Source organism: Hyla sarda, chromosome 12 (genome assembly GCF_029499605.1).
Source record: "Hyla sarda isolate aHylSar1 chromosome 12, aHylSar1.hap1, whole genome shotgun sequence".
NCBI lineage: Eukaryota > Metazoa > Chordata > Amphibia > Anura > Hylidae > Hyla > Hyla sarda.
In genome coordinates this window covers 24,552,318-24,578,680 of record NC_079200.1, presented here as the reverse complement: position 1 = coordinate 24,578,680, position 26,363 = coordinate 24,552,318, and the positions used below count along the sequence as shown (strand labels likewise).

The following is a 26,363-nucleotide window of genomic DNA, read 5'->3' as shown; positions in this document are numbered from 1 at the left end:
ACAGACTCTGAGCCATCAGTTTAGTCCCAAGGTGATAGGAGAAGACCGACAGGTAAAGAAAAACAACTGTAACTGTCTGAGTAAACCACAGACAAAAATTAACTGAACTAACCCTCGGACAGGTAACCGAACCAAGGGCACCAAAACAAATGGATGGGTGCTGTGTCCCCCAATGGATCCTCCGAGAAAGAGATTTTACAGTAAGCATAAAAATCTCCTTTTCTCGTTCGGCTCCATTGGGGGACACAGAGGCCATGGGACATACCAAAGCAGTCCCCGGGGTGGGAAAAAACTCAAGTAACTCAGGTGGAAGGCTGGGCCACAGCCACCTGCAACACCTTGTGACCCAAACCAGCATCAGTGGATGCAAAGGTATGCACCTGATAAAATTTTGTAAACGTGTGCAAGGACAACCAGGTTGGCTGCCTTACAGATTTGTAAGGCCGAAGCCCAGAAGGCCCCGATGAAATGAGTGAAATGAGCTAAGACCCGTAAGGGGGGAGTCTTCCCCTTGCAGCGGTAAGCTTCCAAGATGGCAGAACGGATCCACCACAAAAAGGTCACCTTCGAAGCAGGAAGTCCCTTACGACGACCCATCTGTAAGCACAAAGAAAGAGTCACACTGGCAAAAGGAACAAGTGACTGAAAAGTAAATCCAAACAACCCGTGCTACATCAAGACCATGAAGCAAACATTTCCGGGGATGGGACGGAGCTGGACAAAAGGATGGAAGGACGATATCCTCGTTTAGGTGAAAGGCGGACCTTAGGCAAGAAAGACGGGACCGGATGGAAAACAACATTGCCCAGGTGTAAAGCCAGGTAGGGGGAATGGCAGGAGAGAGACGCGAGCTTCAAAACTCTCCTAATGGAGGTGTCCGCAATGAGGAAGGCCACCCTCCAGGAGAGGATATGAAGAGAAACATCCTGGAGAGGTTCGAAAGGAGTACCCTGCAAGGCACTGAGAACCAGATTTAGATTCCATGGGGGGGAGTAGGGATATGTATGGCAGAGCCCATGAGCAACCCCTTGCAGAAAAGTGCGGACGTGAGGATCGGACGCCAGGGGATGCTGGAAGAGAATGGAGAGAGCCGACACCTGACCTTTAAGGGAACTGGGAGCCAAGTGCTGTTCCAGCCCAGACTGTAAAAAGAAAAGAAGGCGTGAAAGGGAGAACACAACTGGGGACAAGGAGTGAGATTCACACCATCAAAAGTAGGACCGCAAAAGTACGGTGATAAATCTTCACTTGCGCGCCTTGATCATTGTGCGGATCACTTGGGGAGAGAACCCATTGGCCCTCAGAACCGCAGTCTCGACCGCCACACCATCAAATGCAGCGACAATATATTGGGGTGGCAAAGGGGACCCTGAAAGAGCAGGTCGTGACGAATTGGAAGGCGCAGTGGTATGTCGTCCACTAGACGAACCACATCGGCGCACCACTCTTGCCTGGGCCAGTCTGGAGCAACAAGAATGGTGGGGACGCCCTCTGCTTTGAGCTTCCTCTGGACCCTGGGAAGGAAAGGAAGAGGAGGGAAGAGGTAGGGGAGGTTGAAGTGCGACCAGAGGGCATCTACGGCTAGGGCCAGAGGATCTCTGGACTTCGTGATGAAGCAAGGAACTTTCTTGTTGAGGCGAGATGCGAAGAGGTCCACGTCCGGAGTGCGCCAGAGGTTGTAGATCTGCGCAAACACCTCTGGATTAAGAGACCACTCACCGGGGTCGGCTGAGGAGCAACTGAGGAAGTCCGCCTCCCATTTTTCCACTCCCAGAATGTGAATCGCCGAGATGGAGGGAACCCTGAGTTCCGCCCAGAGAAGGATCCAGGAGACCTAGGCCATTGCTGCGGGACTGTGGCTGCCGCCCTGGCAATTGACATATGCCACAGCCGTGGAGTTGCCCGACTGGACACGAACATGACAGTCCTGGAGAAAGCGCTTCCAATGGAGGAGACAAAGGTAAATCGCCCGAAGTTCAAGGATGTTGATGGGGAGGAGAGCTTCCTGGTAGGACCAGCTGCCTTGGACCATCCGGTCCCTGAAAACTCCCCCCAACTGCTGAGACTGGCATCCTTCATGATGACCTGCCAGTGGAGGAGCAGAAAGGATCACCCCTGACGAAGAAGAGGGGACCGAAGCCACCACAGGAGGGACTGGCGTGTCCTGGGAGGAAGAATGATCCTGCGATCGAGTGATAGCGGAGACTTGTCCCACCGGGATAGAAGAGAATTCTGAAGAGGTCGACAATGAAACTGGGCAAAGGGAACGACTTCCATGGCCGCCACCATCCGACCCAGGACTTACATGCAGAAACAAAGACAAGAAAACACAGAGCGCTCCGTAGTGCAATAAATTAAGGTGAAAATCTCAAACAAATTAGTGAGAAAATTGCTCACCCCGTAGGTTGTGCTACCAGTCAGGCACAACACTGATGTCCGCATGTAAGTAGAGGTTCCCCATGCAGCCGATCCCACCACCAGGAATTAGGTGTCAAGATACAATAATAAAGCCTCCAACCACTCGGGGATTTAAATGGCGCAACAGGTGATTAGCAGCAGTAGTCCCAAGGACACTCAGGCAGTAGCGAGATAAAGTAATAAAAGAAATGTATTCGAACAACGCGTTTCAATGCCCGAGCCGGCGTCTTCATCAGGTTCACATAGAATGAATGACCACAATACATATATATAGGAAAAAGAACAATAAAATTAGTAACTTAATTGACTCACATGTCGATCCGGGAACGCAAGGTCAGCTGACCAGGCGGAAGTTACGCCGATCTCGTTCACGGACCACATGATCAGCTATCCAAACGGAAGCAAAGCAAAGATAACGGAACGACAAGAGGTTACAGCTATTTTCTACAGGTAAATAACAAAACATACATAATAACTATATGACACAAATATGATTAAAAAGGTAAGAAAAAGATAAATAAATATATAAGGTTAAATAATTAAAAAAAAGCAGCATACAAAGGAATGCAATTATATGCAATTATATATATATTCTCTATCATTTCATTAAGCCCATCCGGGTATAAGCATTTTAACTTGAATATCCAGTAAGACTCTTTATTAATAAGCTTTCTGAATCGATCTCCAGTGTCTGATGGAATAATGTCTATTATTGTTAGTCTGAGATTCTCTGGATTTTTATCATGTTTTAGCATAAAATGACGAGAGACACTATGAAGGGAAATCCCTTTCTAATATTGAATCTATGTGTGTTCATGCGGGACCACATATTGTAATTTGCAGGGACATTCCAGCAAGTATAATGCATGGTTAGACTCACAGTTCACATTGTGTTTAATCATGAAAGACTCATTAGTAACATTAGATTTAAAATTACTACAATTGTTCTGAATAATATTACAACAAAGACATCTTATTTTATTGCATTTCTTATTACATTTTTTAGCTGCTGTTAAAGTGGTCCAATTATCCGACACCTTTTTAGGAAGTGGTTCTATGATCTTTAGTTTGCTTGGGGCCAGGAAGTTACGAAGAGACATGGGCTTTCTGAAAGTAATCCGTGGCTGTTTAGGTAGAATATCCTTAAAGGGGTACTCCGCCCCTAGACATCTTATCCCCTATCCAAAGGATAGGGGATAAGATGTCAGATCGCCGGGGTCCCGCTGCTGGGAACCCCGGGATCGCTGCTGCAGCACCCTGCCATCATTACTGCGCAGAGCGAGATCGCTCTGCACGTAATGACAGGCAATACAGGGGCCGGAGCATCATTACGTCACGGCTCCACCCCTCGTGATGTCACGGCCCGCCCCCGTCAATACAAGTCTATGGGAGGGGGCGTGGCGGTCATCATGCCCCCTGCCATAGACTTGCATTAAGGGGACGGGCCGTGATGTCATGAGGGGCGGAGCCATGATGTCACGCTGCTCCGGCCCCTGTATCGCCAGTCATTACGCACGGAGCGAACTCGCTCTGTGCAGTAATGATGGCAGGGTGCCGCAGCGACGATCCCCGGGGTCCCCAGCAGCGGGACCGCGGCGATCTAACATCTTATACCCTATCCTTTGGAGAGGGGATAAGATGCCAGGGGCGGAGCACCCCTTTAAGGACTGGGTCACTAAGTACAATTGGCCAGTGTTTCCGCAAAATGTTGTGGACAGAATCTGAGGCACAATTAAAAGTTGTTAAAAAATTATGTTTAATCAAGCCCTTTTGTGTTTCTGTGATAGTAGATTTTTCTTTTGGTGTTATCAAATCTTTCTGGCTGTAATTTTTAGTGCTATTATATGCTTGTGTCAAGATTTTTGGGGGATATCCTTTTTCTCTAAATCTTTGGCGCAACACCAAGGATTGGGATTTAAAATCGGAGTCGTCTGTACAGTTCTTGCGTATCCGCAAGTATTGCCCATAGGGTACATTTCGCAGGCATTTTGGATAATGGCAGCTCGCAGGATGGCGATCACTGCCGTCAGGACCTTGGTGAATACCCTTGGGGCCGTGTCAAGGCCAAAAAGAAGGGATTCAAACTGAAAATGGCCCTCTGGAACTGCAAAGCGGAGATAACACTGATGTGCCTAAAAAATGAGGATGTGAAGGTAAGCATCTTGGATATCTACCGAGGAAAGAAACTACCATTGATCCATGGATGCCATCACAGAACGGAGAGACCCGTGCGTTTCTGCTTCCCTGTATGAACCCCATGCATTTCTGCTTCCCTGTATGAACCCCATGCATTTCTGCATGCCTGTATGAACGCTGACATAAAAATGCACAGGGTTCATACAGTGATGTTCATGTCCTGTACAAACCCCATGCATTTCTATGTCCTCTTTATGCGGGTTAATGAGCACCCCATTAAAAAGCAGAAACCAGCCCGTGCAGTTCGTCCTCCCCCTTGCAGCCCGAGGAAACCTGTGTTATACACAGCACACTAATATACTGTATATATATATATATATATATATATATATATATATATACATATAATAATTATTATTTTATTTATATAGCGCCTACAGATTCCGCAGCGCTTACAATTATGGGGTACAAACAAAGACATATCAGACATAATATTACACAATAACTATTCAAACAAGAGGTGTGGGGATACGTTGAGGATATGTTGAGGCCAATTAAAGAATGTTATAGGCCTGTCTGAAGAGATGTGTTTTCAGGCCACGTTTGAAACTATGGATGTTGTTGTTGAGTCTGAGGGATTGAGGGATAGCATTCCAGAGAACCGGTGCGGCACGAGTGAAGTCTTGGAGACGGGAGTGAGAAGTTCGGATTATAGAAGATGTTAGTGTGAGATCATTAGCAGATCGGAGAGAACATGTAGGATGGTAGACGGAGATGAGAGAGGAGATGTAGGAAGGTGCAGCATTGTGGAGAGCTTTGTGTGTGAGACTGAGGATTTTGTACTGTATTCTGGACTGAATTGGTAACCAGTGTAGTGACTGGCACAGGGAGGAGGCGTCGGTGTAGCGGCTGGAGAGGAAGATGAGTCTGGCTGCGGCATTAAGGATGGACTGGAGAGGAGAGAGTTTGGAGAAAGGAAGGCCTATTAGTAAAGAGTTACAGTAGTCGAGACGGGAGTGAATCAAAGCAATAATGAGAGTTTTAGCAGTTTCATTAGTGAGAAACGGGCGGATTCTGGAAATGTTTTTGAGATGCAGGTGACAAGAACGTGAAAGAGACTGAATATGGGGAGTGAAAGACAGATCAGAGTCAAGTATAACTCCAAGACAGCGAGCCTGCTGCCCGGGAGTTATGGTAGTACCACATACCGAGATGGAAATGTCAGGGTTAGGTCCAGTATCAGTTGATGGAGAAAAAACATGAAGTTCTGTTTTCGAAAGATTTAGTTTCAGATATAAAGAGGACATGATGTGTGAGACAGCAGAGAGACAGTCACTGGTATTCTGTAGGAGTGCAGGGGTGATGTTGGAGGAAGAGGTATAGAGTTGGGTGTCATCAGCATAGAGGTGGTACTTGAAACCAAATCTACTGATTGTTTTTCCAATGGGGGATGTGTAGAGTTAAGAGTAGAGGACCCAGGACCGATCCCTGGGGAACCCCGACAGCAAGGGGAAGAGGAGAAGAAGTAGAGTCAGAAAACGAGACGCTAAAGAAGCGGCCAGAGAGATAGGAGGAAAACCAGGCGAGAGCAGAGTCCTTGAGACCGATGGAGCGGAGAGGTCCAAGAGAATCAGTAAAGAGAAATTGCCATTTGATTTGGCCGTCAGAAGATCGTTAGTGACTTTGGTTAGTGCCGTTTCTGTGGAGTGAAGGGAGCGGAAACCAGACTGTAAGGGGTCAAGGCGAGAGTTCTCGGAGAGATAGTGGATAAGGCGGGAGTAGACCAAGCGTTCCAGGAGTTTGGAGATAAAGGGGAGATTTGACACGGGTCGATAGTTGGCTGCACAGGACGGGTCCAGAGATGGTTTTTTCAATAGTGGGGTTATGATAGAGTGTTTGAAAGAGGAGGGAAAGACCCCAGAAGAGAGGGAGAGGTTAAAGATTTTAGGTAGGTGACAGCTGATAGCAGGAGAGAGAGACTGGATGAGGTGTGAAGGCATGGGGTCACTAGAGCAGGTAGTGGGGCGGGCGGAGGAGAGGAGCCTGGAAACCTCATCCTCCATTACAGGCTCAAAAACTGAGTGAACCTGTGATGTCAGGGGCTGCAGAGGGGGAGACCTGTGATGTCAGGGGCTGCAGAGGGGGACCTGTGATGTCAGGGGCTGCAGAGGGGGATACCTGTGATGTCAGGGGCTGCAGAGGGGGAGACCTGTGATGTCAGGGGCTGCAGAGGGGGAGACCTGTGATGTCAGGGGCTGCAGAGGGGGAGACCTGTGATGTCAGGGGCTGCAGAGGGGGAGACCTGTGATGTCAGGGGCTGCAGAGGGGGACCTGTGATGTCAGGGGCTGCAGAGGGGGATACCTGTGATGTCAGGGGCTGCAGAGGGGGAGACCTGTGATGTCAGGGGCTGCAGAGGGGGAGACCTGTGATCCTTTGATGTCAGGGGCTGCAGAGGGGGAGACCTGTTATGTGGGGTTGCAGAGGGGGACCTGTGATGTTAGGGGCTGCAGAGGGGGAGACCTGTTATGTTAAGGGCTGCAGAGGGGGATACCTGTGATGTTAGGGGCTGCAGAGGGGGAGACCTGTTATGTTAAGGGCTGCAGAGGGGGATACCTGTGATGTTAGGGGCTGCAGAGGGGGGAGACCTGTGATGTTAGGGGCTGCAGAGGGGGGAGACCTGTGATGTCAGGGGCTGCAGAGGGGGAGACCTGTCATGTTAGGGGCTGCAGAGGGGGAGACCTTTGATGTTAGGGGCTGCAGAGGGGGAGACCTGTGATGTCAGGGGCTGCAGAGGGGGAGACCTGTGATGTGGGGGGGGGTCCTGTGATGTGGGGGGGGGACCTGTGATGTTAGGGTCTGCAGTGGGGGAGACCTGTGATGTTAAGGGCTGCAGAGGGGACCTGTGATCCTGTGATGTTAGGGGATGCAGAGGGGGACCTGTGATGTGGGGGGGGGGACCTGTGATGATTAAGTCTGTAAAGGGGGGAACTGTGATGTTGGGGGGCTGCAAAGGGGGGACCTGTGATGTGGGGGGGGGGGGGGGGGCTGCAAGGAGGGGGCTGTAATGTTGGTGGGTGCTGGTGGAGAGGGGAGACCAGTTATGTGGAGGCTGAAGAGGGGGGGACCTGTGATTTGAGGGGCTGGAAAGGGGATACCTGTGATGTGGGGGGCAGAAGAGGGGATGCCTTTGATGTAGGGGGCTGGAGATGGGGGGACCTTTTATGTGGGGGGTTGGAGACGGGGGGACCTGTAATGAGGGGGGACCTGTAATGTGGGGTAGGTTCTGGGAAGAGGAGACCTGTTGTTACTACTTTGTAAGGGAGGGGCACTTTGGTTCTCTTCTTTTTTTGCAGTTTATGTTGTTTATTCATTATTTCTAAATAACTATATTTTTTATATTTAATTACAGTTAAGGGGAACCTGTTATCAGTTTTATGTTGCCCAAACAGCGGGCAGCATAAAACTGGTGCAGGCATCACGATCCCAGGACACTCAAAGGAATCTTAGTTTGTAAATGCCACCGGAACTGTTGATTAGTCCTCGGGGGGGGGGGGGGGGGGGGGGGTCTCAGCAGGGCAGGTGACGCATCTCTCCCTGTATCAGTGGTCTCCAAACTGTGGATCTCCAGCTGTTGCTAAACTAAAACTCCCAGCAAAATGACAACTCCCAGCATGCACAGACCGTTGTTGGAATACCTAACAGTCCACAGTTTCAAGACCCAGGGGAGATTTATCAAAGCCTGTGCAAAGGAAATGTTGCCTAGTTGATTGGTGAGTGCTTCCAATAATGTTCTACTGTGAGACTGTGTTATGCTTACCTCTATAAACTATTGGGATTGAGCACCCCGTCTGTATGCAGGAACCTGCAAAGTCGGGAAAAGGTGTAGTGTTGGACTTTGTAGTGCTGACCACTGTCTTCCAGGGTCTCCCTATACACTTCTAGAGACTAGAGAGACGTGTCAATCAAGCCGGCTGGTCAGGACAAGCCCCTGTGACTATTTACCTGTATTCTGGTAGCATTTTCAAACTACCGTATTTTTCACCATATAGGACGATCCGGCATATAAGACGCACCCAATTTTAAAGGAGGAAAATCTAGAATACAATGTAAAGTATAGGACAGTGATCTTTAACCAGCGGACCTCCAGATGTTGCAAAAGTACAACTCCCAGCATGCCCAGAATTGTAGTTTTGCAACATCTGGAGGTCCGCAGGTTGAAGACCACTGGTATAGGAGTTAATACTCACGTGTCCCCGTCGCTCCGGACCCGTCACTGCTGCCCTGGATGTCGCCCTCCATTGCTGTCGCCGTGTCCCCGGGGTGTCCCCGTCGCTCTGGAACATCTGCTGCCCGGTATCCTCGCTCTCTGTCGCCGCCATCACATTGCTACACACGCCGCTATGCACGCCGCTCCTATTGGATGACGAGATGGCGTGCGCGACGACGTGATGACGACAAAGGAGAGCGCCAGCCATGCAGGGGATCCCGGCATGGAGCAGACACCGAGGAGGCAGGTAAAGTCCCTCCAGGTGCAGCCGGTGCATTGCCATAGAATGAGATTTGCCATAGAATGAGATGCTCCGCCTCCATCACATCCTATTGGCTCACACTTGTCACGTGACATATTTAAACGTCACGCATCGACGCACACAGCAGTCTTAGTTTGGCTATCACAGGGAGAGGATCTCCTCTCCCTGTGATAGCTGAAGCTGCACGGAGCTCTCATGGCCTCTGTGGCCCGACAGAAGTTCACACATGTACGCAGCTCATACGGCTGCCTCATATACATTTACTCTATTATTACATGTACTGTTGATCCACAGCGCTATCGGGATCCCTATGCCCGATGGCGCTGTCATCAGTGTGCGTCCCCGCGAGCGCCCCACGCCCGCAGCTCTACTCCCCGTTCCCCGTAGCTCCACTCTCCGTCCCCCGTAGCTCCACTCTCCGTCCCCCGTAGCTCCACTCTCCGTCCCCCGTAGCTCCACTCTCCGTCCCCCGTAGCTCCACTCCCCGTCCCCCGTAGCTCCACTCTCCGTCCCCCGTAGCTCCACTCCCCGTCCCCCGTAGCTCCACTCTCCGTCCCCCGTAGCTCTACTCCCCGTCCCCCGTAGCTCCACTCCCCGTCCCCCGTAGCTCTACTCCCCGTCCCCCGTAGCTCCACTCCCCGTCCCCCGTAGCTCTACTCCCCGTACCCCGTTAATGCTCAGGGAGCGATCCACATCGCTATCGGGATCCCTATCCTAGAGCTATGGGGGACAGGGAATAGAGCTGCGGGCGTGGGGCGCTCGCAGGGACGCACACTGATGACAGCGCCATCGGGCATAGGGATCCCGATAGCGCTGTGGATCAACAGTACATGTAATAATAGAGTAAATGTATATGAGGCAGCCGTATGAGCTGCGTACATGTGTGAGCTTCTGTCGGGCCACAGAGGCCATGAGAGCTCCGTGCAGCTTCAGCTATCACAGGGTGAGGAGATCCTCTCCCTGTGATAGCCAAACTAAGACTGCTGTGTGCGTCGATGCGTGACGTTTAAATATGTCACGTGACAAGTGTGAGCCAATAGGATGTGATGGAGGCGGAGCATCTCATTCTATGGCAAATCTCATTCTATGGCAATGCACCGGATTAGTGTCACTTTCGCTTCAGACGCGGTGGTCAGCTTTGATCGCCACGTCTGAAGGGTTAATACATGGCATCTCCGCGATGATGTCCTGTATTAGCCGCGGGTCCCGGCCGTTGATGGCCGCAGGGACCGCCGTGATAGGACAGGGTTTTAATATGTATTCGCTGTATAAGACGCACCAACTTTCCCCCCCCCCCCAATTTCGGTGAAGAAAAAGTGCGTCTTATACGGCAAAAAATACGGTATGTCTCAATGTCGCAATGCCTGCACCAGTGCTATGCTTCCCACGGTATTTTAACCCCATGTAATATCTACTATGGGAGGGGGGACAGTAAAAAAAAAAAAAAACCCTCTCTAAAATTCCTCGCTCTTACACTGCCACTGAAATGACGGAATTCTGTTCCTGGTATCTGGCACTTTTGGTTAGGTGACGTGACGTCACATGGCCAGCCATCCAATCAGCACCTGAGGCTGGACATTGCTTCGGACTGTAATTGAATGAGCAGCTGTGGGAGATCAGGTGACCTAACCCAGAAGCGCTGGACACTGGGAACTGAGTTCCATGATTCTGGTGGTAGCGCAAGTGCAAAAAAGAGAGGGTTGCTTTTATTTATTTATTTATTTTTTACTACTTTCCCCAAGTGGATTTTACATAGCGTTAATACCACATTAATGTCTTGTATGTTGAGGCTGCTCCCCTTTGACTTCAGGGCGCAGCCACAGCATAGTTCTCTTATAGAGGCATCAAGTGTCAGGCTTCCCTGTCCCTTCCCTGCAGCCAGTGACTGCTACAATGACGCAATGCTGTGGGGCTGGTATGACTATATTTCCAGGGCTGGTTTGTAGCCCCAGTCCGGCCCTGTCTGGGAGTACTACCTGGGGGGGTCTAATTTGGGGTACTACCTGTCTACTGGGGGGGTCTAATCCGAGGGTACTACCTGTCTACTGGGGGAGGGGTCTAATTTGGGGGTACTACCTGTCTACTGGGGGGGGGGTCTAATTTGGGGGGTACTACCTGTCTAATGGGGGGGGGGGGTCTAATTTGGGGGTACTACCTGCCTAATAATACATTTTGATAATTTTTCCTAATTAATATTTTTATGACCATATTTCATAATTCTTAACCCCTTAAGGACCAGAGCATTTTTTTGCACATCTGACCACTGTCACTTTAAGCATTGATAACTCTGAGATGCTTGTACTTATGAACTTGATTCCGAGATTGTTTTTTCGTGACAAATTCTACTTTATCCTAGTGGTAAATTTTTGTCGATACTTGCATCATTTCTTGGTGAAAAATTCGAAAATTTTATGAAAAATTTCAAAAGTTAGCATTTTTCTAACTTTGAAGCTCTCTGCTTGTAAGGAAAATAGATATTCCAAATAAATTATATATTAATTCACCTATACAATATGTCTACTTTATGTTGGCATCATACAGGAGATCTTTATATTATTATATTATATACAATATATTATGTTTGCATCATAAAGTTGACTTGGCTTTTACTTTTGGAAGACATCAGAGGGCTTCAGAGTTCAGCATCAATTTTCCAATTTTTCACATAATTTTCAAAATCAGAATTTTTCAGAGACCATGTCAGTTTTGAAGTGGATTTGAAGGTCCTTCATATTAGAAATACCCCACAAAAGGACCCCATTATAAAAACTACACCCCTCCAAGTATTCAAAATGACATTCAGAATGTTTGTTTACCCTTTAGGTGTTTTACAGGAATAGCAGCAAAGTGAAGGAAAAAATTCAAAATCTCAATTTTTTACACTCGCATGTTCTTGTAGACCCAGTTTTTGAATTTTAACAAGGGGTAAAAGGAGAGAAATCCCCCCAAATGTGTAACCCAATTTCTCTCAAGTAAGAAAATACCTCATATGTGTATGTAAATTGTTAGGCGGGCGCAGTAAATGGCTCAGAAGGGAAGGAGCAACAATGGGATTTTGGAGAGTGAATTTTGCTGAAATGGTTTTTGGGGGGCATGTCACATTTAGGAAGCCCCTATGGTGCCAGGACAGCAGAAAAGCCCCCACATGGCATACTATTTTAAGAATCGACACCCCTCAAAACACATAACAAGGACAGGGGTTTACAGCAAGGAATCTTGCTGTAAACCCCCGACCAATGTGAATGTACCCTGTACCCTGTACATTCACATGTGGGGGGGGGGGGGGGGGGGCGCAGGCAAAACTACAACTCCCAGCATGCCATTTGGCTGTCCGTGCATGCTGAGGGTTGTAGTTCTGCACCAGCTGGAGGCACACTGGTTGCAAAACACTGAGAGTTTGTTACTTAACTCAGTGTTTCACAACCCGTGTGCCTCCAGCTGTTGCTAAACTACAACTCCCAGCATGCATGGTCTGTCAGTGCATGCTGGGAGTTATAGTTTTGCAACAGCTAGAGGCACACGGGTTGGGAAACACTGAGTTAGGAAACAGACAATGCTTCCCAACCAGTGTACCTCCAGTTGTTGCAAAACTACAACTCCAAGCATGCCCAGACAGTCCGGGCATGCTGGGAGTTGTAGCTCTGTAACATTTGGCCCTTCAGATGTTGCCGAACTACAACTCCCAGCATGCCTGGGCAGTCCGGGCATGCTGGGAGTTGTAGTTTTGCAACATCTGGAAGAGCACAGATTGGAGACCACTGCTTAGTGGTCTCCAAACTGTGGCCCTCCAGATGTTGCAAAACTACAACTCCCAGCAGCAGTTAAGATCACATTACAGCGTCTACACTGCTGCTTCTGATCCACAGCTGCCTCCTCCACTTGTGCCTGCCGCCGGTCCCGGTCCCAGTCCCAGGTATGTGCCGTTGTCCCCCCCCCCCCCCCCCCCCCCGCAGCACTCATCTTCCCCCGCTCTGCCTGACTTCTAGGGACGGGCAGACCGAGGGAAATGAACTTTAACTCCCCCAGTCAGCTGAGACACTGTGAATGGTCCATAGGGACCAATCACATTGCCGACTAGGACCATCCACAGATGGTCCTGGGGTGGCTTGCAGAAGTTGTCTCCTGCTGATAACAGCGGGACTTCTGCCAGTTAACCCATGCGATGCCACGCATCGCCGGTATAACTGAATGCCTTTTATAAACGGCGGAATGCGCGAAGGACCTGCCCAATCCGCCGTTTATATAAGGCATTCTGCGGGAAGGGGTTAGTTGAGTTATTACCGTACGACAAAGTGCTCCACCAATCAGAGGCTGAGCAGTGCTATTGGCTGTCTGGGCATGCTGGGAGTTGTAGTTATGTGAAACCATATTCAACTGCGACTCTTCATACATTTGGGGCACTTTACTCCGAGATATTTTTGTTTCTCACTGACATATAAAACACTGATTTATAATAAATTCTCTATTTTGTCTATTATAACAATAATTACAACTATTGGAATATTTGTCAAACAAAAATGTTTATTCATCTTTTCCAGTGTTCATACATACAGGTTGGTGAAGAATACCCATAGTATACTGGCGATGATGTTAATGACACCTTTAATCTCGGGGATATTGACAATTAGGATGGCAACGGTGACCCGTCCCAGGAACTGTCTGACCGAGTTAATATAGTCCATCGGTCCGGTGATGCTGGTCACTATCCCCCTTGGCATAACCCACGTCAGAAGCTGGAGTGTGATGGCGATCCAGGTGAGCCTGTCACTGAAGAAGCCGATCCAGCTGATGGCGGTGGGGTTACAGATCATGTAAAGAAGCTCTATAGTGCTGCTGGTGTAAATCCAGGTCACCATCTCATTGACTGGGTTCATCCAGGCAAGCAGGCAGCTGCTGGTGATGGTGGGGATCCAGAAGATCAAGTCAGTGGTGGTGTCTATCCAGGACAGCAGGTCACTGATGGTACTAGCAAACGAGATCAGATCGTCAACAGCATCTATGAACCGGTCCAGCAGGTTGTTATCGATGGGGATATAGCATAGCAGGGAGATGATCAGGTCACCATAAGTGCTGATCCAGCCAAGATAGTTTTTGATGATGGCCGCCCCGCTCTGCAGGTTGTTGGTAATGGAATCCCAGCTGATCACGTCGTTGCTGGCAGTGGTGTCATTACTCCCCAGGACAGGGGTGATCTTTCTGATCCTAGTCCTGGTCCAGATGGGACACTTCATGTCGCTGCTGGCAGAGGTTTGATTACTCACCAGGACAGGGGTGATCTTTCTGATCCTGGTCCTCTTCCAGATGGGACACTTCATGTCGCTGCTGGTAGTATTCAAGCTGGGCAGATCTCTGATGGTATCGTTCTGCCCTTGCAGGTGGCTGGAGGTGATATTCCGGCTCGGTTGGTTGCTGGTGATTTCAAACCAGAAACTCGGGCCGGTGGTGAAGAGGGAACCCAGGAGGATGGTAACTGTCCAGCACATGCTACAGGCCAAATTGACCTCATCCCTGCTGATGTGGTCCCCTCGAATCATGATAAAATAAAATAAAAAGCGCAAGGAAACAATCTAGAAACACTAGTGCTCGCTAGAGTGCAGTCCTCAGAGTAAGGCCTCTGGGGCTCTGCACCTCTTTTTCCAGCTATCACCATTTGTGAAGTCACATGTGTGATGTCATACGGAATGTCACTGCTCTGAGGACAGGTGTAGACATGGACATTTACATCCATTTGTTTTGTAGGGTGAAATAAGCTTTTTATTATTAAATAAAGGTATAGAAAACTCTGGGTGTAGGGTGTTTTTTGGGGGGGTCGTTGACTTTATACGGAGGAACGAACGTCACTTTATAACATAGAAGACAAACAAATATAATATACAAATATAAATACAAATATTAATAAAATTCTGACAAAAAGTCCAACGTTATCTACAGATTTGGGTAGTCTGGCAGGAGGATTCCTCATTTTTGAGAATAGGAGGAGGAGGAAAGTGATGGTGGGGGAAGAATACACAGCTCCCGGATTGATCAGAACACTACAGCTCTGCTTCATTGGGAGTAGTCACCTGCACCCCAACCCCCATGTTTCTTCCCCCCCCTATATATTGCAACTTATTCCTTCTACATATATACCTACAAACGCCAAAAGCGTAACACATTGTAACCGCGACACCAAATAAAGTACAAATCGATGTATGAAAATATATATTTTTTATGAATAAAAGAACATGATTCTAAAAATGTACATAATAGACGGAATAAAATAAATATATATCAATATATCTTAAAAAATGTGGCTGCAAATAATGGCTACAGGTACGGTATTTATATAATAGTGACCGGATAGAAAAGGAATAACACACCTGTCCAAATAGTAAGCCGCTGGGTCGGAAGTGACGTTGGACACCGCGGCACTCGTGTGATGGAGCACGCAACGCGCATTCACATTATAGAGCGTGTGCGGCCACGAAAACATGGCCACAGTCACTCATACTGCGCATGCGTGCACGAAAAAATTCTAGGGGGAAAGACAAGCGTCCCCAAAATGGCCGCAGATCGCCGCTAATAGAGGGATATACAAAATAAGCTGAACATCGGACCCAGGGCTAAATAATACAAAGAAGGAAAATCTATAGTGGGAGAACTGACTGTGGACTGTGAAGGCAATAACATGGCTATAAATAATACAAATACATTAGAGATAATAGTAATAATGATTATAATAATAATCCGGGGGCAAATGAAAGCATAAAAAAAAATGACAAGGATGTAATCACATGTATAATGGTAAAAAAAAATAATAGTGCATGCAACATATACAAAAATGTGAAAAATATTTTTGTAAAAAAAGATATTTATAGAAGTGTATAAATGAATATTGATTAGTGTGCAGGAATGATGTATACTAAAACCAAATGGATAGGAGCAGTGCCTGCAGAGTGCAAGAATATATAGAGCATGCAATACAATACATACATATACAAAAGATATAAAAAGTGCAGAGATATAGTGCGCATGGTACAATGTATATATATATATATATATATATATATATATATATATATATATATATACAAAACACATAATATAAAAGGATCCTGCATGTCAGAGGCCATGTGCCCAGCAGAGGGGAGTGGATTAGGCATGTTAGGGTCTCATCCGACAAGAGGCCACCTCCGTGTGGTGGATGGGGAAACGTTTTGATCAAAAAGTACGCTAAGAGCCTCTATTTTTTGACCAAGAGAGCTGCTGCTGTAACCTTCTTTTTTGTATACTTTATGGGGGAGATTTATCAAAACCTGTGCAGAGGAAGAGTGGTGCAGTTGCCCGTAGCAACCAATCAGATTGCTTCTTTCATTTTCCACAGGCCTCTTTAGAGGCCTGTGGAAAATGAAAGAAGCAATCTGATTGGTTGCTATGGGCAACTGGACCACTCTTCCTCTGCACAGGTTTTGATACATCTCCCCCTATATACATACAACTGAAATTATATTGTTCATAAAATCTTTTATTGAGTAACGAAAACTGAGATTGGGAACCTTTTCAAAAAATTTCTTTCCTATTATATTTAAAAAAAAACTCTACACATAAAATGTATATAAACTATATACTCTTTATCGACCGCCAGTTTATAGTATCATTTTGAGGGAGATTTCTCATTAGGGTCTATTGTAGACACAGATCTGCCCCTTTACACCTCTTGTCTAACACTCTTGCTCAAAAATGTACAAAAGTTGTGCACGTCCTTTGATAAATTTTACACAAATATAGAAACACCCCCCTGGCTCTACCGTACACTCCTTCTCTACCTCCACGGCACTGCTCACATAGCTAGAAGTGCTGGAGCAGCAGTGTGCGCCGAACAAAACTCTGCACAATAGTAAAATCATAAATATATATAAAGTACACAGAGGGGAGATTCTCAAAGAATTTTTCGGCACAAAAAAAATCTATTTTGCGCCAAAATTTGGGCGCAAAAAGTATCGAACACATTTTCAAAGAGCTTTGTGCCGCGGTTTACACCGTTCACGTCAGTTTCGTAAAAGTGGGCGTGTCCACTTATATTTTCGGCTTTACATGATATTTTCAAAGGGGTGAGAGTCCAGTTTACACAGAAATTGTGTTGTAGTTTTACTGTTCTTGTGTTTTTTTTTTCTTTGTTTTTTTGGGAAAAAAGTGTTATGTAAGTAATTATAAAAAAAAAAAAAGAAACCATTATTATTGAAAAATGGTATTAAAATATATATATATATATATATATATATATATATATATATATATATATACAGTATTTATCGGTGTATAACACGCACTTTTTAGGCTAAAATTTTTAGCCTAAAGTCTGTGTGCGTGTTATACGCCGATACACCCCCAGGAAAGGCAGGGGGAGAGAGGCCGTCGCTGCCCGCTTCTCTCCCCCTGCCTTTCCTGGGGTCTAGAGTGCTGCTGCCGGCCCTTCTCACCCCCTGGCTATAGGCGCCGCTGCCCGTTCTGTCCCCCTGACTATCGGTGCCGGTGCCGATAGCCAGGGGGAGAGAAGCGGCGCCGACAGCCAGGGGGAGAGAAGGGGCAGCGGCACCCATTGCCAGCGCCGCTGCCCCGTTGCCGGTGGCATAATTACCTGAGTCGGGTCCGCGCTGCTGCAGGCCTCCGGCGTGTGTCCCCGGCGTCATTGCTATGCACTGAACGGCGCGGCGCATGACGTTGCATAGCAACGACGCCGGGGACACACGCCGGAGGCCTGCAGCAGCGCGGACCCGACTCAGGTAATTATGCCACCGGGGATGGGGGGAGGCAACGGGGCAGCGGCGCCGGCAATGGGTGCCGCTGCCCCTTCTCTCCCCCTGGCTGTCGGCGCCGCTTCTCTCCCCCTGGCTATCGGCGCCGGCACCGATAGTCAGGGGGACAGAACGGGCAGCGTTATTTTATTTTTTTCTTGGTCACTGCACCTGCACTCACATTTAAGCTCAGAAATGTTTTTTTTCATACAGTTATCACTGGGCACTAGTAACCATGGAATATTTTGTGAGATGTTTCCGCCAGAATTTTCTGGGATGTAAAATTTGGCGCAAAACAAATCCAATATGGCTGCAAAAAAAAATTGGGGGTGCGAAAATAAATGTTCACATATTTTCAAAGCAGCACAAGAGACCTTTGAAAATGTGAGGAGAAAAAAAAAGGTGTGAATAATATCGCTGGAACAGAAATTACATTCGTTTTTGAGAATCTCCCCCAGAATGTCTGGGTTTAAAAAAATATGTAATTTTGCTGAACAATCTGTCCCCTTACCTCTATATCAGTGTTTACCAACCAGAATGTCTCCAAGTCTGGCAAAACTTGACATGCTGGGAGTTGCAGTTTTGAAAAAGCTGGAGGTACCCTGGTTGATTAACACTGTGTACATGTACCAGAGCTGAGTGTGTGATCATGTACAAGTAGCAGAAATTAGTGTGCGACATGTGTATGGAGCAGAGCTGAATGTGTGATTATGTATAAGCATGACCACTCACACACTCAAGTCTGCTACATACACCTGATCACTCACTTAGCTCTGCTGCATTTACAAAATCATACACTCAGCTCTGCTACATATACACAATCACACACTCAGCTCTGCTGCATTTACACAATCACACACTCAGCTCTACTGCATTTACACAATCACACACTCAGCTCTACTGCATTTACACAATCACACACTCAGCTCTGATGCATTTACACAATAACACACTCAGCTCTGCTGCATATAAACAATCACACACACACAGCTCTGCTACATACACCTGATCACACACTCAGCTCTGCTGCATATAAACAATCACACACTCAGCTCCTGCTACATATGCACACACTCACCTCTACTGCATAAACACACACTCACACTCAGCTCTACTACATATACACAATCACACATATACATTGGGGGAAATTTATCATTGTTGTAGGTACATGTTTTTTGTAGATTGTTTTGGTTGGTCTAAATTTGGTGCGATTGCAAGGCACATGATACATTTTGTGCAAAGTTCTAAATCTCCACACAGTTTTATTTGTACACCTGAGCTGCACCTCACAGGAAAAGTGGACATAAGGATTTTGTTCTATTGCTTTGAGTTTTTTTGTTCACCAGCAAAAATGCCAGAAAAACTGTCACAGCTTTTTCCTGCGTTTTTTCAGTTTTTCTTGTGTTCTTTTCTTGCGTTTTTGCTGGAGTGTGGAAACAATCATTTTTGTATCCTGTGGCAATTTTTTTACTGCCTTCAGGTACCACTCCATGGGTCGGATGCAAAGAGTCCAGTCCACAAAGTGTAAGGAGGTGAGGAGGTGATATATAGCATATACAGGGTGCAGAGCATCACTACTTACCTACGCCAGCTGTATAGAATACTGGGGTGCATAGTGTACCCATGTATACCATCCAGGAGCCCAGCAAGGAAAGAGTTAACTCACGCTGCTGCTGAGCAGCAGAACTACGGTTCTTGGTCCGGTCAGGAAACCGCATACGGGTCAAAAATGAGCCGACCGGAGTCACCGTTTGACTCGGTCGGCTCATTAAAGTAAATGGAGTTCAGTGCTGGTCCGGCTGGGGTACGGGAGAGCCCGGTTTGCCCCTCCCCCAGCCGTATCTGGCACCCGTAATGTAAAAACGAAGTGTGAATGCAGCCTAAGACAGATCAAACGTGCTCATAGCCGAGCGCTCAATATCTTAATACTAGTTCTAGGCCCTCGTAGCAGGGGCAGACTATTATAATCCAACCTCTTAATCTCTCTCAGATGATCCTACTTCAGGGTTTCCCTGTGCTGCTTCAGCAACTCTTATTCAGGTGCAGTGGCGTTGCGACCCGGGTGCGGGGGGTGCGGCCCGCACCGGGTGACACCAACCTAATGGGGTGACACCAAGACGCTCCGCAGCACCCACACCCCCTCCCCAGCTACACTGACACCCCCCTATGTGCCTGACCGGCCTCCCATCCGTCAGCACACCCCCCCTGTGCTGTGTGTGCGGTGCGCCCGTCCGTTAGCAACCCCCCCCCCCTTTCAGTGCGCCCGTCCGTCATCACGCCCCCCCCCTCACCTTCACCAGTACTGTGCCCGGCCTCCGCTCCCACGTCTGCGCCGGCCTGACGTCACACCGCATGGCCGCGCAGGGGGACGTCAGTTACGTCACTCGCATTGCGCCCAGTGAGAAGGATCGCTGCGCTGGATGGGTGAGTGTGTGTGTCTGTCTCTATCTATGTTTGTGTGTGTGACTGTGTGTGTGTGTGTGTGTGTGTGACTGTGTGTGTGTGTGTGTGTGTGTGACTGTGTGTGTTTGTGTGACTCTCTGAGTGTGTGTGTGACTCTGTGTATTTGTGTGACTCTGTGTGTGACTGTGTGTGACTCTGTGTGTCTGTCTGTGAGTGTGTGTCTGTGTGTGTGTGTGTCTCTCTGTGTTGTATGTGTTGTTTTTTTTGTGTGTGTGCATGTGTGTGTGCGTGTATGTGTGTGTGTGTGTGTGGGTGTGTGGGGAGACTTTGACGCATTGTGGGGAACCTGCAAGGGAACCTGCGGCCTAATGTGGGGAGTCTATGCTACCTAATGTGGGGAGTCTATGCTACCTAATGTGGGGAGTCTATGCTACCTAATGTGGGGAGTCTATGCTACCTAATGTGCGGAGTATATGCTACCTAATGTGCGAAGTCTATGATACCTAATGTGCGGAGTCTATGCTACCTAATGTGGGGAGTCTATGCTAGCTAATGTGGGGAATCTGTGCTACCTAATGTGGGGAAACTGCTACCTAATGTGGGGTAACTGGTACCTACCTAATGTGGGGAAACTGGTACCAAATGTGGGGAATCTATGCTGCCTAATGTGGGGAAAAGATGCTACCTAATGTGGGAAAACTGCTACCTACCTAATGTGGGGGAACTGCTGCCTACCTAATGCTCCCCCCCCCTGGCAGTAGCACCCTCATCATCCGCCAGCAACTACCCCCCCCCCAGCAGCACCTCCATCAGCAGATCCTGATGGTGGATGATGGCGGTGCTCCTGCCAGGAGGATGATCCTGCCGATGGATGATGGGGGTGATACTGCCAGGGGGGATGGCCAGTAGCACCCTCATCATCCTTCAGCAACACCCCCCCCCCAGTAGTAGCACCCCGATCATCCACTAGCAACACCACCAATACCCCCCTCCCGTGGTAATAGCATCACCTAACGGATGTTGAGGGGTGTTACTCCGGTTGTGGTATTATATTCAGAGGGTGCACTGTATGGCAACGTTATATTCAGAGGGCGCAGTTTGTGGTAGTATTATATTCAGAGGGTGCACTGTATGGCAACGTTATATTCAGAGGGCGCAGTTTGTGGTAGTGTTATATTCAGAGGGCAAAGTGGGTGGTAGTATTATATTCAGAGGGCGCAGTTTGTGGTAGTATTATATTCAGAGGGTGCAGTGGGTGGTAGTATTATATTCAGAGGGCGCAGTTTGTGGTAGTATTATATTCAGAGGGTGCAGTGGGTGGTAGTATTATATTCAGAGGGCGCAGTTTGTGGTAGTATTATTAGAGATGAGCGAACTTACTGTAAATTCGATTCGTCACGAACTTGTCGGCTCAGCAGTTGATGACTTATCCTGCGTAAATTAGTTCAGCCTTCAGGTGCTCCGGTGGGCTGGAAAAGGTGGATACATTCATAGGAAAGATTCTCCTAGGACAATATCCACCTTTTCCAGCCCACGGGAGCACCTGAAAGCTGAACTAATTTATGCAGGAAAAGCCATCAACTGCCGAGCCGAGAAGTTTGTGACGAGTTGAATTTACTGTAGTTTGCTCATCTCTAAGTATTATATTCAGAGGGCGCAGTGGGTGGTAGTAATATATTCAGAGTGTACAGTATGTGTTGGTATTATATTCAGAGGGTACAGTATATGATAGTATTATATTCAGGGGTACAGTATGTGATAGTATTATATTCAGGGGTACAGTATGTGGCAGATTTATATTCAGAGGGTACAGTATATGGTAATATTATATTCAGAGGGTACAGTATATGATAGTATTATATTCAGGGGTACAGTATGTGGCAGATTTATATTCAGAGGGTACAGTATGTGTTGGTATTATATTCAGAATGTACAGTGTGTGGTATTATTATATTCAGTGGGTATGGTGTATGGAAGGTTTATAATCAAAGAGTATAGTGTATAGTAGTATTATATTTGGAGGATACAGTGTCTGGCAGGTTTATAATAATAATTGTTTTCATATAGAGGATGAGAATGCGCTGACATAGTGAGGAGACGTCTGGGCGTCACATTCTACAGACAGAAGTTTTAGCTGGACCAGGCGGTATGTACCATCTGATTTAGATAATGGAAGACTATAGAGAAGACGTCACTGATATCATTGTGTATTCTCCTCTCTGTGTCCTATCAGAGCTCTAGTCACTTGTAAGTTCTACAGTTATGGTCAGTGAAACTACAACTCCCAGCATAACCTCACCACTGCATAAAGGGGTACTCTACTGGAAAACATTTTTTTTTTATCAACTGGTGCTACAAAGTTAAACAGATTTGTAAATTACTTCTATTTAAAAATCTTAATCCTTCCAGTACTTATTAGCTGCTGTATAAGCGATTCACAGGAAGTTATTTTCTTTTTTAATTTATTTTCTGTCTGACCACAGTGCTCTGTGCTGACACCTCTGTCCATGTCAAGAACTGTCCATAGTAGGAGCAAATCCCCATAGCAAACCTATCCTGCTCTGGACAGTTCCTGACATGGACAGAGGTGTCAGCAAATAGCACTGTGGTCAGATTGGAAAGAACTACGCAACTTCCTGTGGAGCATACACCAGCTTATAAGTACTGTAAGTATTAAGATTTTAAATAGAAGTAATTTAAAAATCTGTTTAACTTTCTGGCACCAGTTGATATAAAAGTAAATGTTTTCCAGTGGAGTACCCCTTTAAGTAATTCTGGGAGCTGTATATTTCAATGGTGAAAACTTCTTTAACACTTTCCCATTCTGTAGCAACTGGTATATCTGATTATTATACTGGAATTTCTCACAATGCGCTACAACAGTGGTGTCTGTCACAACAGGCTAAAAACTTACTGGGGGGAGGTATGGGGGTGACACCATTTTCTACCGCACCGGGTGACACCAACCCTAGCAACGCCACTGTTCAGGTGCTATTCATGTCACGGATGGTACTTGTCTGTCCCCCGGCTCCAGCTGTCTCTTTTGCTGTCCTCTCTAAACCAGTGTTTCCCAACCAGGGGTGCCTCCAGCTGTTGCAAAACTGCAACTCCCAGCATGCCCGGACAGCCAACGGCTGGGAGTTGCAGTTTTGCGACAGCTGGAGGCGCTCTGGTTGGGAAACACTGGTATAGTATATGGTGCAACATTCCGGGAATCTGATTGGTTGGATCCATTTCAGGAGTCGGATTGGTTGGATAAATACCGACCATTGCATTGCCAGTATTTTTCATATAAAAAAACGGCAGGGTCGTCAAAATAAAGGCTGTGCCTGTAAAATACTGGCCTGGTGGCTGATGTCGCTCTATGTGGCTCTATGGTGGCTGATGTCGCTCTATGTGGCTCTATGGTGGCTGATGTCGCTCTATGTGGCTCTATGGTGGCTGATGTCGCTCTATGTGGCTCTATGGTGGCTGATGTCGCTCTATGTGGCTCTATGGTGGCTGATGTCGCTCTATGTGGCTCTATGGTGGCTGATGTCGCTCTATGTGGCTCTATGGTGGCTGATGTCCCTCTATGTGGCTCTATGGTGGCTGATGTCGCTCTATGTGGCTCTATGGTGGCTGATGTTGCTCTATGTGGCTCTATCGTGGCTGATGTCTCTCTATGTGGCTCTATGGTGACTGATGTGGCTCTATGTGGCTCTATGGTGGCTGATGTCGCTCCATGTGGCTCTTTCGTGGCTGATGTCGCTCTATGTGGCTCTGTTGTGGCTGATGTCGCTCCATGTGGCTCTATAGTGGCTGATGTCGCTCTATGTGGCTCTATGGTGGCTGATGTCGCTCCATGTGGCTCCTTGGTGGCTGATGTCGCTCTATGTGGCTCTGTGGTGGCTGATGTCGCTCCATGTGGCTGGCTGATGTCGCTCTATGTGGCTCTATGGTGGCTGATGTCGCTCCATGTGGCTGATGTCGCTCTATGTGGCTCTGTGGTGGCTGATGTCGCTCTATGTGGCTCTATGGGGGCTGATGTCGCTCCATGTGGCTCTATGGTGGCTGATGTGGCTCTATGTGGCTCTATGGTGGCTGATGTCGCTCTATGTGGCTGATGCCGCTCTATGTGGCTCTGTGGTGGCTGATGTCGCTCCATGTGGCTCTATGGTGGCTGATGTCGCTCTATGTGGCTCTATGGTGGCTGATGTCGCTCTATGTGGTTCTATGGTGGCTGATGTCGCTCTATGTGGCTCTATGGTGGCTGATGTCGCTCCACGTGGCTCTATGGTCGCTGATGTCGCTCTATGTGGCTCTATGGTGGCTGATGTCGGTCTATGTGGTTCTGTGGTGGCTGATGTCGCTCCATGTAGCTCTATGGTGGCTGATGTCGCTCTATGTGGCTCTGTGGTGGCTGATGTCGCTCCATGTAGCTCTATGGTGGCTGATGTCGCTCTATGTGGCTCTATGGTGGCTGATGTCGCTCCATGTGGCTCTATGGTGGCTGATGTCGCTCCATGTGGCTCTATGGTGGCTGATGTCGCTCTATGTGGCTCTGTGGTGGCTGATGTCGCTCCACGTGGCTCTATGGTGGCTGATGTCGCTCTATGTGGCTCTATGGTGGCTGATGTCGGTCTATGTGGTTCTATGGTGGCTGATGTCGCTCTATGTGGCTCTATGGTGGCTGATGTCGCTCCATGTGGCTCTATGGTGGCTGATGTCGCTCTATGTGGCTCTGTGGTGGCTGATGTCGCTCTCACATCTCTCCACCAGTGGCGTGTACTCACACAAGCCATGAATGCTGATGTCTCTCTCAACAAGTCACAGCTCACACCGGCAGTACACAGTCATCACTTTCAGCCCATTTTAAAATAAGCATATAGACCGGGGGTCTCAAACTGGTGGCCCTCCAGATGATGCAAAACTTCAACTCCCAGCATGCCTGGACATGCCCAGACAGCCATTTTCTGCAGCTAATGGCTGTCGGGAATACTGGGAGTTGAAGTTTTGCAACATCAGGAGGGCCACCAGTTTGAGACCCCTGATGTAGACCCAACAATGTAATGGTCATAGAATAAGTCCCTGATGCTATTGCCTGTTTACTACCAAATAGCCTCATGGTCAGACTTCCCTGCCACCGTGTTTTGTTAAACAGCACGCATACCCCAGCAATAAACCACATAAACGTTGTGCACAGTACTTTAAAGGGGTATTCTGGTGGAAAACACATTTTTTATTTTTTTTATTTTTTTAAGTCAACTGGTGCCAGAAAGTTTAACAGATTTGTAAATTACTTCTATTAAAATAAATGTTGTCGCACAATGATGTGTGCAGTGTTATAGGTCCCGAAATATGTACTGCGTAGAAACGGAAGCCCCCAAAAGTTACAAAATTGTGTTTTTTCTTCGATTTTCTCGCACAACGATTTTTTTTTCCATTTCGCCGTGGATTTTTTGGTAAAATGACTAATGTCACTGCAAAGTAGAATTGGTGACGCGAACAATAAGCCATAATATGGATTTTTTTGGTGGAAAATTGAAAGGGTTATGATTTTTAAAAGGTAAGGAGGAAAAAACGAAAATGCAAAAACTGAAAAACCCTGCGTCCTTAAGGGGTTAAATGTTTCGTATATAACAGTCTGCAATCTTTCCTGCAAAGACCCGTATGGTTGAAACAAATGTAAGATTTCTTGGCATTGCAACAAATAAGCTTTTTGTATGGAGGGCACCTGTCAATACAAGGGGTTCTTGCACATTTTGCTGACCCCCCCCCCCCCCTCCTCACCTTTCTTCCTCTCTAATGTTCACTGTCCGCAGTGGTCTGTTGGTGATAGCTGGCCCTTGATTGCCCCTCACCCTGTCCTCTCTGGTTACCAGTGCTCTCTCTGACGTGCCCACTGGCAGAAACCTTAATACTGACAGACAAACAGGCCTCCAGGTTCCACCACGTTGTCTGCCCCATTGCTCAGAGCATTTTCCACCAACACAAACTGTACTCTTTTGGTTGGTAGCATGGTAGACATAAAGATAAGGCATAACCTCCCATGGACACTCATAAGTAACTGTGCTTCTCCCATAAAGAACTTCACACCCTAAAGGGGTATTCCACAGG

General features: G+C 47.5%; 1 protein-coding gene across 2 annotated transcripts in view; it reads left to right on the top strand.

Annotated features, from left to right (window-relative positions):
* Nucleotides 1-26,363, top strand: part of LOC130296819 (uncharacterized) — a 94,035-nt gene that overhangs the window by 23,585 nt on the left and 44,087 nt on the right. The window contains exons 1-2 of one of the 2 annotated variants that reach the window (XM_056548818.1): nucleotides 20,148-20,285; nucleotides 22,332-22,410. The exons of the other annotated variant lie outside the window; for it this stretch is intronic. The gene's annotated coding sequence lies outside the window, so the exon portion shown is untranslated. Of the gene's footprint in view, nucleotides 1-20,147; nucleotides 20,286-22,331; nucleotides 22,411-26,363 lie in introns of those variants that run through there. 2 annotated transcript variants of the gene reach the window in all.